The sequence below is a fragment of the Trichomycterus rosablanca genome, chromosome 2 (assembly GCF_030014385.1).
Source record: "Trichomycterus rosablanca isolate fTriRos1 chromosome 2, fTriRos1.hap1, whole genome shotgun sequence".
NCBI classification, from domain to species: Eukaryota; Metazoa; Chordata; class Actinopteri; order Siluriformes; family Trichomycteridae; genus Trichomycterus; species Trichomycterus rosablanca.
The window spans coordinates 34,830,532-34,847,726 of NC_085989.1; positions in this window are offsets into that span (position 1 = coordinate 34,830,532).

A 17,195-nucleotide genomic window follows, 5' to 3' on the forward strand; every position below is an offset into this window, starting at 1 on the left:
TGACATACCCCCATACCATGACAGACCCTGGTACTGACACACCCCCATACCATGACAAACCCTGGTACTGACATACCCCCATACCATGACAGACCCTGGTACTGACACACCCCCATACCATGACAAACCCTGGTACTGACATACCCCCATACCATGACAGACCCTGGTACTGACACACCCCCATACCATGACAGACCCTGGCTTTTGGACTTGTTGCTGATAACAGTCTGGATGGTCCTTTTTCGTCTTTGGTCTGGAGCACACAGCGTTCATTTTTTTCCAAAAAAGACCTGGAATTCTGATTCATCTGACCACAATACACATTTCCACAGTGTGATGGTCCATCCTAGATGTCTCCAACCCCAGAGAAGTCGACGCCGCTTTTGGACATGGTTAACATAAGGCTTCTTTTTTGCACAGTAAAGTGATTGCCTCACCTGTTACCAATTCACCTGCTTATGTTTCAGAAAGAGGTAACTTAAATATTCTATAAACAAAGCACTTTTTTTGTTTGTGGGTAGCACTGTCGCCTCACAGCAAGAAGGTCCTGGGTTTGATCTCCAGGTTGGGCTGTCCGGGTCCTTTCTGTGTGGAGTTTGCATGTTCTCCCCGTGTCTGCGTGGGTTTCCTTCGGGAGCTCCGGTTTCCTCCCACAGTCCAAAGACATACAAGTGAGGTAATACAAAATTGTCCATGACTGTTTTTGACATTAAAATTGTGAACTGATGAATCTTGGGTAACCAGTAACTACCGTTTCTGTCATGAATGTAACCAAAGTGTAAAACAAGACATTAAAATCCTAATAAATTAATAAATAAATATTTTGCTTGTATTTCAACTTTTCTAGAGTGGAGTTTGTAGTTATTACCATAGTAACTGGTTTTTTTTTGTGTATTTTTGCACTATGTATTTACTATATTTACAAGTGAACTAAATCACACTTTATGTAAAACAAAGAATACATTAAGCAGATCAATTTAAGCATCTCTATAAAACGAATGAGTAAAAAGTGGATGTTTGACAATAATGATGTAAGTAAAGATTCCTTTATGTTATATGAGAAATAGGTTTTTCCAGCTTTCCTAAAGTACAAGGACACACCAGGAAGTGATCTTCTGTTCTTTACATTTATAAATCAAGTGCATGCTCCAGACAGTTAATAATTAGCAGCAGATCCATTAGGTCCAGTAAATTGTGAGGTGGGTCATCAGACTGAGATCTGTGTAATTTGGAGGACAAGTCAACATCTTGAACTCTTTGTACTGTTTTTCTACACTATTCCTGAGCAGTTCGTGCAGTGTGACAGGGCACATTGTTCTGCTAAAGGAGGCCACTGCCATTAGGAAATACCGTTGCCATGAAGGGGTGCTCTTACTCTGCAACAATGTTTCCTAGCACAGCATTACCCAGAGCCTCACACTTCCTCTGCAGACTTGTTTTCTCTACATAGTGCATTTTGGTTCCAACACTCCCCCAGATAAGCAACAAACAAACATCCTGCTTGCCACAAGGCAAATGGAATTAATCAGGCCATGTTCGTCCATTGCTCCAGTTGGTCCAAATGCTCATGTGCCCATTGTTTGTTTGTTTGTTTATTATGATTTTAACGTCATGTTTTACACACTTTGGTTACATTCATGACAGGAACGGTAGTTACTCATTACATAAGGTTAATCAGTTCACACAAGGTTATATCAAACACAGTCATGGACAATTTAGTATCTCCAATTCACCTCACTTGCTTGTCTTTATACTGTGGGAGGAAACCAGAGCACCCAGAGTAAACCCACGCAGACATGGGGAGAACATGCAAATTCCACACACTAAGGACCTTCTTGCTGTGTTGTGACAGTGCTACCCACTTAGCCACTGTGCTGCCCCATGTGCCCATTGTAGGCATTTTCTGCAGTGTACAGGAAACAGCATAGGCACTCTGGACTGTCCTTGGTTACACAGCTTTATACACAGCAAGCTGCAATGCACTAATTCTGTCTCTTTAGTATGCCAACATTTGAATGAGACTTCTTCAGTGGGTATCGTACATGATAATGTTATGTTCTCACATAAACATATCGGGGAATTATAGTAAAATTGTACTGCCATTTGACTGTGAGGTGCATTTACAAAGGTTGAGTTTAGGGGTCTTTGCAGGTTTCTGAAGTTCCTTCACAACTAACTTATCTAACCATGTCTTATTTTGCTCTTGTACAAACTTTTTGTAATGTGTTACAGGAATCAAATAAATGTAATGTAAAATATTTTTCATTGAGGAATAATAATTGCTGACCCTTTACACCCAGGACTCTCCATGTTCCAAATACTTCCACTCCTTCATAACAAGAACAGGGCAGCACAGTGGCTCTGTGGGTAGCACTGTCACCTCACAGCAAGAAGGTCCTGGGTTCGATTAACAGGTGTAGCGGTCCAGGTCCAATTTGCATGTTCTCCCTGTGTCAGCATGAGTTTTCTCAGAGAGCTTCGGTTTCCTCCTACAGTTCAAAGACATGCAAGTGAGGTGAACTGGAGATACAAAATGGTCCATGACTGTGTTTAACATTAGCTGATGAATCCAGTAACTACCTGTCCTGTCATGAATGTAACCAAAGTGACTAAAACATGATGTTAAAATCCTAATGAAATAAAATATAACAAAAACAAAACAACCCCTGTTCAAAAGCAGTTGTAAGAAAAGAAAACTAACTGCTCCTGTTAGTTAAATATTGTTCTAATGACAATGTTGTCTGCTGCACCTAACTGCACCTAACTGCACCTAACTGCACCTAACTGCACCTAGCTGCACCTGGCTGCACCCAGGTGCACCCAGCTGTGCCTACAGTGGATATAAAAAATGTCTATACACCTACGTTACAGTGCCAAGTTTTTAAACAAATATAAAAATATTAAAATATAAACACCAAGATAAATAATTTGAGTACTTTTTCCAAATTTAATGTGACCTATAATCTATACAGTTTAATTGAAAAACTGTATAGGGTGGGAGGGTTAAAAAAAAAAACTTACATAATGAAATTTCACAAAGATGCACACCCTTAATGTAATACTTTGTTGAAGCCCTTTTAGATTTTATGGTAATATTTAGTACTTTGGTGTCTTGACTAAGCAGTTTTTGTCCACTCTTCCATGCAAAAGTGCTCCAAATCTGGGCTCTGACTGGGCCCCAGTTCCAGCCAAAATAAAAAACAGCCCCAAAACATGCTGCCACATTTTCCCACATGCTTTTGGCAGACTTGATGTAGGTTTTTGCAAAATGTAGCCAGACTTGAATGTTTTTTACATTTTCAGCATTTAGCAGACGCCTTTATCCAAAGCGACTTCCAATATTCTGACAGTATACAGTCTAAACAATTGAGGGTTAGGGGCCTTGCTTAAGGGCCCAACGGCAGCAACCTGGTAGTGGTGGGACTTTAAACAGTGACCTTCTGATTACTAGTCCAGTACCCTAACCACTAGACTACAACTGCCTTCTTACTCTTCTTTGTTAAAAATGGCTTCTGTCTTGCCTCTTGTAATAATAGAATAGATTCATAGAATGGCTTCATTTGTCATATATACACATTGAAATGTACAGTACAACGATAATTTTCTTTGCAAATCCCAGCTTGTTCCAAAACTGGGGTCAGCGCGCAGGGTCAGCCATTGCACGGCGTTCCTGAAGCCGAGATAGTTCCTTGCTGAAGGGCCCAACAGTGGCTGCATGGCAAAGCTGCGATTCAAGCTAAACTTTTCTAGGCTACCACTGAATCATTTGTAATACTTAATAATATGTAATAATCTGATACTTAATTATAAATCTTTTCAAAGGGTTCAAATTACCACAAAGGTTATACCATTACAGTTAGAGCTGAGCTAGGCTTACAGTTTAAGTAAAATAATGTTTGGTGTTGCAAGGGTTACTAATAGGGTTAAGATAGGGTTACAGTTATGGTAAAGGTTAGGTAGGTTTACACCCAAGGTTAAGATTACAGTGAAGATTTAGTCACAGCTAGATTTAGAGTTACAAAAAGTTTTAAATGTTAAGACAGGACAGTACAAGACAAAACAAGACTTTACATTTGATGTGAAAGAAATGTATTAGTCTGCATAAGGGTCTGACCTTAACACTGTTCTAAGCATATCTGTGTCTTAACCAGTGAACATTTCTCATGCTCAGTTGAGTCCCAAAGGAATGTCTGAAATTCAGTAGAGTGGTGCAATCAAGTATGGATTTTTTTAGGCTTCTAAACACTTACCCATCATATTTTGTAAGCTTGTGTAGCAGTTTGTTATTTTACTGCTTATGACGGCAGTTAGGTGGCCAAAAAAGTTTTAAACTGACTGGTATGGAGGTAACTGAGTGCAACCTGTATTATTGCCAATAACTGTCTATAGAGATTGCATTACATTACCATTAGCAGTACAGGAAAAAGGAGCAGGTTTTAAAGAAAGAACAAGTATAGACAAGATGATGAATTAAAAACAGTTATGACCTTTTCTTACAGTGTATCACAAAAGTGAGTACACCCCTCACATTTTTGCTAATATTTGATTATATCTTTTCATGGGACAACACTATAGAAATAAAACTTGGATATAACTTAGAGTAGTCAGTGTACAACTTGTATAGCAGTGTAGATTTACTGTCTTCTGAAAATAACTCAACACACAGCCATTAATGTCTAAATAGCTGGCAACATAAGTGAGTACACCCCACAGTGAACATGTCCAAATTGTGCCCAAAGTGTCAATATTTTGTGTGACCACCATTATTATCCAGCACTGCCTTAACCCTCCTGGGCATGGAATTCACCAGAGCTGCACAGGTTGCTACTGGAATCCTCTTCCACTCCTCCATGATGACATCACGGAGCTGGTGGATGTTAGACACCTTGAACTCCTCCACCTTCCACTTGAGGATGCGCCACAGGTGCTCAATTGGGTTTAGTCCATCACCTTTACCTTCAGCTTCCTCAGCAAGGCAGTTGTCATCTTGGAGGTTGTGTTTGGGGTCGTTATCCTGTTGGAAAACTGCCATGAGGCCCAGTTTTCGAAGGGAGGGGATCATGCTCTGTTTCAGAATGTCACAGTACATGTTGGAATTCATGTTTCCCTCAATGAACTGCAGCTCCCCAGTGCCAGCAACACTCATGCAGCCCAAGACCATGATGCTACCACCACCATGCTTGACTGTAGGCAAGATACAGTTGTCTTGGTACTTCTCACCAGGGCGCCGCCACACATGCTGGACACCATCTGAGCCATTATGAGCCACTCATGTGTCTATTTTTTAAAGCCAACCTCTGGATATGACGCCGAACACGTGGACTCAACTTCTTTGGTCGACCCTGGCGAAGCCTGTTCCGAGTGGAACCTGTCCTGGAAAAACGCTGTATGACCTTGGCCACCATGCTGTAGCTCAGTTTCAGGGTGTTAGCAATCTTCTTATAGCCCAGGCCATCTTTGTGGAGAGCAACAATTCTATTTCTCACATCCTCAGAGAGTTCTTTGCCATGAGGTGCCATGTTGAATATCCAGTGGCCAGTATGGGAGAATTGTACCCAAAACACCAAATTTAACAGCCCTGCTCCCCATTTACACCTGGGACCTTGACACATGACACCAGGGAGGGACAACGACACATTTGGGCACAATTTGGACATGTTCACTGTGGGGTGTACTCACTTATGTTGCCAGCTATTTAGACATTAATGGCTGTGTGTTGAGTTATTTTCAGAAGACAGTAAATCTACACTGCTATACAAGCTGTACACTGACTACTCTAAGTTATATCCAAGTTTCATGTCTATAGTGTTGTCCCATGAAAAGATATAATGAAATATTTGCAGAAATGTGAGGGGTGTACTCACTTTTGTGATACACTGTACATGTCAGTATAATGAATGAAAAGATCACTTAAATAGCAGAGCAAATTTCCAGAGAAAAACTAAACAACTAAACTTGTCTTGCAACTTACACCCTCAGTACCAACCAAACTTTTTTTTGTAAATACTTTGTGATTCTTATCTGTGAAAAGTGCTATATAAATACATTTTACTTACTTACTTACCAACTCTCTATCTACTTTCTGTTTTAACTTAAATCTTTTAGACCGTTTTCCTTTTTATAATACAGTATATTGATGATTTGAAAATTACACCTAACAACTTTTTATATTGAAATATTAAAATTTTATAGCAATTGTACAGTATTACATTCTCATTGGGCGACACCATGACTCTTTCGGTGGGTAGCACTTTTGCCTTACAGCAAAAAGGTCCTGGGTTCTTTTCTCAGGTGAAGCGGTCCGGGTTATTTCTATGTGGAATTTGCATATTCTCCCCATGTTTCCTCCAGGAGCTACAGTTTCCTCCCACATCCCAAAGACATGCAGCCAGGTTAATTGGAGATACTAAAGTGGGTATGAGTGTGTATGTGTGAATGTGTATATGTGTGTTTGACCTGTGATGGACTGCATAATAACAATGATGAAGACTGCTCAGGTGGCGCAGCGGTAAAAACACACACTGGAACCAGACCTGGGATCTCGAATACATCGTATCAAATCTCAGCTCTGCCTTGCTGGCTGAGGCTGAGCAGCCACATGAACAACGATTGGCCTGTTGTTCATATGGGCGGGATTAAGCCAGATGGGGGGTCTCTCTCTCTCATGACTGGTGCAATTACGACCTCTGCTGGCTGATTGATGGCGCCTGCACAGAGATGAGAAAAGAGTGCTCTTAGGGTGTGTCCCTGCATACACAAAGCTAAGCTAAGCTGCACCCGTCAAACTGTAGGTGATAAGATGCATACGGCATGCTGCCCACGTGTCGGAGAGGGCGTGGTTTAGTTTCGTTCTCATCAATCAGAGCAGAGATCGGCATTGGTGGAGAGGAAGCATGATGCAATGGGACAATTGGACACACTAAAAAGGGAGAAAAAGGGGAGAAAATATAATAAAAAAAACAAGGCAAGGCAAGTTTATTTGTATAGCACCTTTCATACACAGTGGCAATTCAAAGTGCTTTACATAAGTCAAGTCAAGTCAAGTCAACTTTATTTATATAGCGCTTTTTACAATAGACATTGTCTCAAAGCAACTTTACAAAATCCAGGACCAACAGATACAAAAACCCCTGTTGAGCAAGCCGAGGGCGACTGTGGCAAGGAAAAACTCCCTGAAAATTACAGGAAGAAACCTTGAGAGGAACCAGACTCAGCAGGGCCCATCCTTCATGGGTGGCCTGGAGGATACTTTAAATAAATACACGATTTACACAAATCATACAAACACAGAATTAAATGATCTAAAAGTCATAACTGGTAATAAATAGATAAATAAACAATTAAATAATAATAGAGTTGTTATCCGCTCTAGTCTTCAATAAAGTCTGTAGTGATTTCTTGTCGTTGCAATTACTCCAGACCCGTCACATCTGACAGGAGAAGCATCGTTGTCCCGGCAGTCTCGACTTCAATCCTTAACCTCGGCGGGTAAACAGGTTTCCATCAGAATGCCCTCGGGGTAAAACAACAGAGAATGTAGTTAATAATGTACAATGCTAGTTGACAAACAGTTTTACAGAGAGTTTTAGACTCCGGCAGCCCTAATTATTACAGCATAACTAAAAGGGAGAGCAAGCAGGTAACAAGGTCATGAAGGCTTTCAACGGACAAGAGAGGCAGAACGACAGCAACCCAACATCCCTGATCACCACAAGTTTCTATGACCAAGAACCCCCAAGCTCTGCGCCTTTGTCTATACTAATCAAAAGCCTGAGAAAATAAATATGTTTTCAGTCTAGACTTAAACATTGAGACTGTGTCCGAATCCCGAATAGAGGCAGGAAGATTATTCCAGAGTTGTGGAGCTTTGTAGGAAAACGCTCTTCCGCCAGCCGTGATCTTATTAATTTTAGGAACTATAAGTAACCCTGCATCTTGTGAACGAAGTGGACGCGCTGGGCTGTAGTGATTAATAAGTTCACTCAGATACTGTGGAGCCAGACCATGTAGCGCTTTATAGGTTAGTAAAAGTATTTTGTAATCAATGCGAAATTTAACTGGCAGCCAGTGTAGAGATGATAGAACAGGAGTAATATGGTCAAATTTTTTAGTTCTAGTTAGCACTCGAGCTGCTGCATTTTGAACTAACTGGAGTTTGTTTAAGGATCTACCAGAGCATCCAGTTAGAAGAGCATTACAATAATCTAACCGAGAAGTTATAAACGCATGGATCAGTTTTTCGGCGTCATTAACAGATAGTATATTTCTTATTTTAGAAATGTTACGCAAATGATAGAAAGCAACTCTAGTAATATTATTAACGTGTGTATCAAATGAGAGATCTGAATCTATTGTGACACCTAAGTTTTTTACATCTGGGCTGGGAGTAACAGAGAACGTGTTTAAGTTTAGCACCAGGTTAGACAACTTGTCTCTTGCAGCTTTAGAGCCAACAAGTAAAACCTCTGTTTTATCTGAATTAAGTAAAAGAAAATTACACGACATCCAGTTTTTTATGTCGTTTACACAATCTTCTATCTTACTGATTGTGTCAGTATCATTTGGTTTGGCTGATATATACAGCTGTGTGTCATCTGCATAGCAGTGAAAGTTTATGCCATGTTTATGAATAATTTCACCTAGTGGAAGCATATAGAGTGTAAATAATAGCGGTCCCAGTACCGACCCCTGTGGAACACCATACTTTACTTTTGTAGTTTCCGAGCATTTATTATTTACATAAACGAATTGAGAGCGGTCAGTCAGATATGATTTAAACCAAGAGAGTGCGAGTCCTTTAACACCTACTGTATTTTCTAGCCTCTCCAGTAAAATGTTATGATCGACCGTATCAAACGCTGCGCTAAGATCTAATAGAACAAGAAAAGAGACACATCCATTATCAGAAGACATTAACAACTCGTTAACTACTCTAATTAATGCGGTTTCGGTACTATGATTGGGTCTAAATCCTGATTGAAATTTTTCATGAATACAATTTTCATTCAAATAAGAACATAACTGTTTGGAAACTACTTTTTCTAATATCTTAGAGACAAAAGGAAGGTTTGAAATTGGCCTATAATTAGCTAGTACATGTGGATCAAGATTAGGTTTTTTAATCAGTGGTTTAATAACAGCACTTTTAAACAATTTAGGTACGTACCCAAGGCTAAGGGATGCATTGATTAATGTAAGCAGGGGCTCTACAATAGCTGGGAGTAAATCTTTAAGTAAACGAGTTGGAACAGGATCGAGTATACACGATGATGACTTCGATGATTTAATCAACACAGTTAGTTCATTTTGGGAGATTGGATTAAAGGAATTTAGTTGGATTAACTCGTTACTATTATCACCACTGTTATCATTAATGCTGCTCGGAGTGAGTCCATACTTAACATTGGCAAGTGACACACTCTGACTCTGAAGTCGTATTTTTTCTATCTTGTCATTAAAGAATTTTAAAAAATCATCGCTGGTACAGTCAGGCGGTATATTAGATTCAGTTTCATTAACGTTTTTAGTTAATTTGGACACTGTCTCAAAAAGGAATCTGGGATTGTTTTTATTTTTCTCTATTAGGGATGAATAATATAAAGATTTAGCTTTTATAAGTGCATGTTTATACTCAGTTAGAGCATCTTTCCAAGCAATCTTATACACTTCTAGTGTAGTGTGACGCCACTTGCGTTCTAATTTTCGTGCTGCTTGTTTAAGTGCGCATGTGTGGTCATTGTACCAAGGAGCAAGTTTTTTCTCCCTAATCAGTTTAGTTTTGAGTGGGGCTACGTTATCTAAGGTTGTGCGCAATACAGTCTCTAGGTTTTGAGTTGCCTGATCTAGTTCTTTAGGTTCTGATGCTGGTATATTTGGTAATTCTGGTAGGCAGTTTATGAACGCTGCTGCAGTTGCAGATGTAATAGTGCGCTTACATTTAAAACGATGCGGTTGCTGTATATTATTGGACAGGGACACTTCATAAATTAGTAGAGAGTGATCAGAGATTAAGTCATTCTGTGGTACAATTTCCAGGTTGTCTATGTTTATACCATAAGTAAGTATTAAATCTAAGGTATGTTTACAGCGGTGAGTGGGTCCTGTTACATTTTGGGTGATGCCTAAAGATTCTAAAATAGAATCAAACGCAGTTTTGAGTGGATTACATTTATCCTCATAATGGATATTAAAGTCACCAACAATTAAAGCTTTCTTAGTTGATAAAACTAATTTAGAAAGAAAATCGGCAAATTCGTTAAGAAATTCTGAGTAAGGACCAGGGGGTCGATAAACAGTAACCAGCTTAAACATACTAGTTTTATCAGATGAACATTTATTGGTTATGTCAGAGATAAGAACTTCAAACGAGTTTGTTATGGGAGTTGATTTTACAGTGAGACCTATGTCCTTGTCATAAATTGCGGCTATTCCTCCACCACGACCACTAAGACGTGGCTTATGTTCATAACTGTAACCCGGAGGAGATGCTTCATTTAAACCTAGATACTCATCAGGTCTAGCCCAGGTCTCAGTTAAACAAAGTGCACTAAGACTATTATCTGTAATTATTTCATTTACAATTACTGTTTTGCATGCAAGTGACCTGATGTTTAGAAGTCCTAACTTTAGTTTAGCTTTACTATGGTTTTCATGATGCTCATTTAGATTAATTTTAATTAAGTTATTATGACATACTTTTTGATTTTGTTTTGGCTTACACCTGCCACGGTAAACAGACACAGTCTCAATGGTTTGTGACCTAAGGATTCCGGGTGACGTCCGATGGCGACTCGCAGACAGTCGGTTAGGCCTGTTAGTCTGCTGCCTGGTCTTGGCTCTGGATAGTCATTTAACACTATCTGCCGCTACACTAACGCGGTGGTAAAGCCTGTCACCTATGCTGCAAGAAATGCGAGCAGCACCCTCCCACGTGGGGTGGACACCATCCCGCTTCAAAAGACCAGGCCTTCCCTCAAAGGTGGACCAGTTATCTACAAAATCAATGCAGTTTTCTGAGCACCATTTAGACATCCAGCGGTTCAGCGACAACAACCTGCTGTAGGTTTCGCCACTGGGTCGAATCGGTAAGGGACCAGAGCACACTACTGCCTCAGACATCGACCTAGCTAACTCACACACCTCTTTAACATTACTCTTAGTAACCTCAGACTGCCGTAAACGAACATCATTAGTGCCAACGTGGATAACAATCTTCGAAAATCTACGATTAGCATTAGCCAGCACTTTCAGGTTTGCTCTGATGTCAGGCGCCCTGGCCCCCGGAATACAGGTGACTATGGTTGCTGGTGTCTCTATGGGGGTTGCAATACGCACGTGTCGGAGCTGAGAATCTCCTATAACCAGAGCACTTACATTAACAGGCTGCTCAGCGGGTGGCTCACTGAGTGGGGAAAACCTGTTGGACACGTGCAACTGAGATGGTCGGTGCTTTGCCCTACGACTATGTCGCCGAGACGTCACCCAGTCGCCCCGCTGTGAGGGCTCTAATGCCGGAGTCTGGGGTTCTATACCTGAACTGCTGGCATTCGGGGCTGCTACAGCTGAATCTAAGTCCTCACTAGTAGTAGTCTGTTCTAAAGCCCGAATGCGCCCTTCTAACACTGAGATCTTCTCCGTCAGACTAACAACTAATCTATACTTATCACATGTAAAGTTATCACTAAACACGGAGAAGGAATAACTGAACATATTACACTCGGAACATGGATATAATGCTCCTGCTGGGGCCATAATAACAAAGAAATGTACTTAGCTTTACAAGATGAGTTGGAGATGATGTTTATGTTGGATTCACCGGCGCTTCTGCTGGTAGTCACAGAAGAACGGCTTTAATTCCGGATGAAACAGGCGATGATAAGCTGGAATACAAAAACCACCAACCAAACCAACACAAACGCGCTTCGTTCGGACAAAAGCGGCTGTAGTTCTAAAGGAGAACGGTGTTATGCGCTGGTGTACAAAACAAATAAACGCGCTTCCTACGAACAGAAACGGTTATAACTCCCCACAAAACAGAGGTGTTTTAAGAGCTGAAATACAGAACACAACCAAACACAAACGCGCTTCGTTCAGACAAAAGCGGCTGTAATTCTAAAGGAGAACGGTGTTATGCGCTGGTGTACAAAACAAATAAACGCGCTTCCTACGAACAGAAACGGTTATAACTCCCCACAAAACAGAGGTGTTTTAAGAGCTGAAATACAGAACACAACCAAACACAAACGCGCTTCGTGCGGACCGAAAACGGTTTTAATTCTGGATAATTAAGATGTTTATGCGCTGAAGTACAAAAACAAACAAAACCGGCTTCGTTCGGATGCCGGTAGCAGAAGTTTCCTAGTTTCCAACACAGCACGAATTTACGTTAGTAAACACAAGCGCTTTTTTACGATAAACAAAATAAAACTAAATCAACAACACACGGAAGATAAACGTATAAATTATATGTTTAAAACATACGTATATAAAAAGTTATTTAGCTAAAGGCTACAAACAAACAACTAGGCTAGCGTCTCAGCGTGCGTACCACCGGAAGTGAAAAATTAAAAGCAGTAAAACATTCCTGAGATCTAGAACCTCAGAAAGACTTCTTGCAAACATTTAGTTACAATTAAGAACATGAAATTCAAACAAGAGAGATAAAAATTAAGAACACGAAAAATTAAAGGAAAATATTGTAAAATATACCCTACAATTTAAGAAATATGAAATTAAAACAAGAGAGATAAGCAATTAAGAACATGAAAACTAAAGGAAAATATAGTAAAATATACCCTACAGTTTAGAGAATATAAAATTAAAACAAGCAACAAACACTCATACACTACTCTATAAAAAATGATTAAGAGCATGAAAAACTAAAAGAAATATGGTAAAATTGGGGTAATAGCAAAAATTTCGAGCTCAATCATAGGCACAAGAAAAAAGAAAAGTTTTTAACCTGGATTTAAAGATTCTACATTTGAGGAACATCTAATATCTTCTGGCAGTCTGTTCCAATTATATGCAGCCCAACAGCTAAATGCTGCTTCACCATGTTTAGTTTGGACTCTGGGTCCATCGATCTAAGAGATCTACTGGTTTTATATTCTCTAAACATTTCTGAGATGTATTCTGGGCCTAACCCATTCAGTGATTTATAGACCGCATAGTAGCAGCACTTTAAATTCTATTCTGTAACTAACCGGAAGCCAGTGTAGAGATTTTAGAACTGGAGTGATGTGCTCAGTTCTCTTCGTCTTAGTTAAAACTCTAGCAGCAGCGTTCTGAATGAGCTGTAACTGTTTAATGGTCTTTTTGGGAAGTCCAGTTAAGAGACCATTACAATAGTCCACCCTACTGGAGATAAAAGCATGGATCAGCTTCTCTAGGTCTTGTTGGCACCCTTGATTTTGGCTATATTTCTAAGATGGTAGAAGGCTGTTTTGGTGATGGTTTTAATATGGCTGGTGAATGTGAGATCTGAGTCTATTAGAACGCCAAGATTTCGGACTTGGTCTTTGGTTTTTAGAGCCCGGGAACTGAGGGGTTCACTGACACTAATCCTCTTCTCTTTGCTGCCAAACACAACAATCTCTGTTTTGTTCTTATTTAACTGTAAACAATTCTGGCTCATCCAGTTATTGATGTCCTCCAGACACTGACACAGTGAATCTATTGGGCTGTAATCATCTGGTGAGAGAGCCAGATATATCTGTGTGTCATCTGCATAACTATGGTAATCAATGTTGTTAGCCTGTAGCATATGGCCTAATGGCAGCATATAAAGATTGAACAGAAGAGGCCCGAGAACTGATCCCGGGGGGATTCCACATGTCATAGCCACCCTGTCAGATTCACAGCTGCCAATAGTGACGAAGTAACTCCGGTCTTCTAAATAAGACCTGAACCAATTAAGGACTGTTCCGGAATGTCCAACCCAGTTTTCCAACCTATCCAGCAGTATTCTATGATCTACAGTGTCAAAGACAGCACTAAGATCCAGTAAAACCAGAACTGATATTTTACCCGAGTCAGTGTTCAGCCGTAGATCATTTAACACTTTTATGAGAGCCGTTTCAGTGCTGTGGTGAGCTCGAAAGCCTGACTGACATTTGTCAAAATAACCACTGGAATTCAAAAAACTTGACTGTAAACAACTTTCTCAATGATCTTAGCTATGAAAGGAAGATTTGAGACCGGCCTGTGCTCAATGTTTTCATGACTTTTACCGGGGCAACCACATCCATGACAGTCAATATTTTCACATTAAAGTTATCCAGGAGTTCATCAACTGACTCTGCAATTAAAGTGGGTGATATAGCTATGGCCTCCATAAACTGAGAACTAGTACTTTCATTTATGTACCTTTTCTGAACAGAAACAGAGCTAGTTTGAGCATCTGGAGTGATCAGCATTTCAAAGAAGACACAAAAATGATCAGAGAGGGCCAAGTCCTTGACCATAACAGAAGAGATGTTAAGACCTTTAGAAATAACTAGATCCAGAGTGTGCCCTCGAGTATGTGTAGGCCCTTTCACATGTTGCAATAGACCAAATGTTTCAAAAAGTCCAAAAAGTTATTTGGTGTTATTGTCCTTGTTATTATCTAAGTGGATGTTAAAATCCCCAGTTATGATGAAGAAGCTGTACTCAGTGGAGATAACTGACAGTAGTTTAGCAAATTCATCTATAAAATGTGCAGAGTATCTTGGAGGTTTATAAATGGTTAAAAATAAAATTTTGGGAGTAACCTTCAAAATAAAACAGAGGTATTCAAAAGACATAAAATTGCCAAGTACAGTCTCTTTGCACTGGAATACATCTTTAAATAAGGCAGCTACTCCTCCACCTTTCCTACCACTTCGACACACATTCTGAAGTTTGCTGGTGCTGTTTCGTTAAGAACAGTAGCACTGCTGCCTTCTGCTAACCATGTTTCAGTTAGAAACAGAAAATCTAAACCGTAGGATAGAATTATGTCATTCACTAAAAATGATTTGTTGGCTAGAGATCTAATAGTAAGCAGAGCTAGCTTTAAAGAAACCACAGGAGCCCCTGGGGCAGCCAGAGGTTGTCGTGGTACAGGTAAGAGGTTAGACTGGTTAACTTGATATGCTGAATGCGTTCTATTCTTTCTATTTCTAATCAACACAGGAATAGAAAACATTTCAGGCATACTGGATCCAAGCTTACTCTCCAAACTGTTGTCAGTACCATATCTGCTATAGCAAGGACCCTGAACACATCACAAAGTCTTATCATTGTTTTGTATTCTGAAGCCGCTATCAGTAGCACTCGCTGAACACTCTGAACTCTGTACAGCCAGAGTAGATAATGAAACGGTGAAGATAAAAATAATAATGATAATAATAATAACAACAACAATAGCAATAGTATTATTATTAATAATAATAATTAAAAAGTGGAGGCTGTTGGAGCCACAACAGGGGGATCAACTATGTTCTAATGCTTATAGTTTAATTATGAGATTTCCAACAAGCTTATGATCAGATACACATTATTTTGGTCATTTAGTGTATACTAGCCAATAAAGTCGTTTAAAATGATTTAACCCCATTTCAAAATGTACAAACTTCCAGCTGTTTCCAGTGGTTTATCCAAATTCATGCCAAAATGTCACTTAATGTCTCAGAATTATTCAACCCCCTTCATCCTTCATAAAAGCACACATTTGCAAATCAGGTGTTTACTCAAGCACATTTTATGCAATTAATAAATTCATTATTAGCATTAGGTGTGCTTGAGATAAGACTCTCCAAATTAACTGCATGCTAAAAATATAAGTCAAGAAAGTTGTCCAGAGAGTTAAAAAAAGAGATAATTACCTTGCACAAACAAGGAAATTGATACAAAAAGAGCAAAGGCACTGAATGTTCAGAGAGATACCGTTGGAAGCATAGCTCACAAGTTTAAAATTACAGGAACCCTGGCTACACTACCTGGACATGACAGGCTACCACTGCTTCCACCAGATTTCTGAGGAGACAGGTGATTAAAAAACCTTGAGTGACTGCAAAAGATCTGCAGCAAGATTTGGTGGCAGCTGGGAGTAAGGTTTCACTTTGCACAGTAAGACGCATACTAAACGCTCATGCCTGGGCTCCTAGACGTACACCTCTGCTAAGCTAAAAGCACAAGAAAAGTCAGCTCCAACAGGCTCAAAACCATATAAATAACCCAACAACCTAATTTGCAATGGGGTTTAAATAATTTTGATTGCAACTGCATATCATTTTTTAATGCATTTTTTCCCGATTTTTAGCGTGTTCAATTTTTACCCAGTTGTGTTATACTTCCTCTCTACTGGAGCTGACCCCCGCCTCGATAGAGGAGAGTGAACTAACACACGCTCCCTCCGAAACATGTGCAGTAGCCGACTGCATTTTTTCACCTGCACAAGGCGAGTTCATATGCAGATCAGCCTTGTGCATGGAGAGACACACCCTGATCAGCATTATTCCTCTACTCTGTGTAGATGCCATCAATCAGCTATGAGGTCCCTATCCGGCTCTTGTTCGTTGTTTATATAGCCCAGCCCATTCGGATGGCAGAGATCATTCATATTTTTTCTATTGCAATATTATTCATTTACTTTTTAGACAGCTAATTTTAAGTAAAAAAAATATCAAAGTCAGGTTGAACCCTTCCTGTCCAGTCCATGACTGAACATCACTGTCTGTTGTTTAAATGTCAGCAGATATTTAAATGGACATCTTCCCATTATATTTTGGGTGAAATTACATTTATGCTAATTTTGTATGTATCTGTGAGAAAATCCCAATAGTTTTAATAGTTTCAATAAAAAAGTGACACATAGATGAAAATTATGTGGGTTTTTTGCATGTTGTTTGTAAAAAGGCACTTTCAAACATCTCTTTGTGCTCTGTAATACATGTACTGCTGAGAAAAGTTCAAGTCAATGGGTGAAATCTGCAATAAGGTGTGTCCGCCTACCCTCCTCCCTCAAGTATGCGTGAGCAATGTTTTTCCCGTTGAGAAAGGGGCAGGTAGAACTTGCTTCTCTGTGTTCCCTACTAAAGAAAAGAGCCTCTTGCCTTTGTAGAAAGATTGAAAGTCTGCAGGCATAACATGGACAATAGAGGTTAATTAACAAATCCAGACTTTTTCAGTAAAAAGAAAGTTTCAGTTGACCTTAACCATCTAACCCCCAC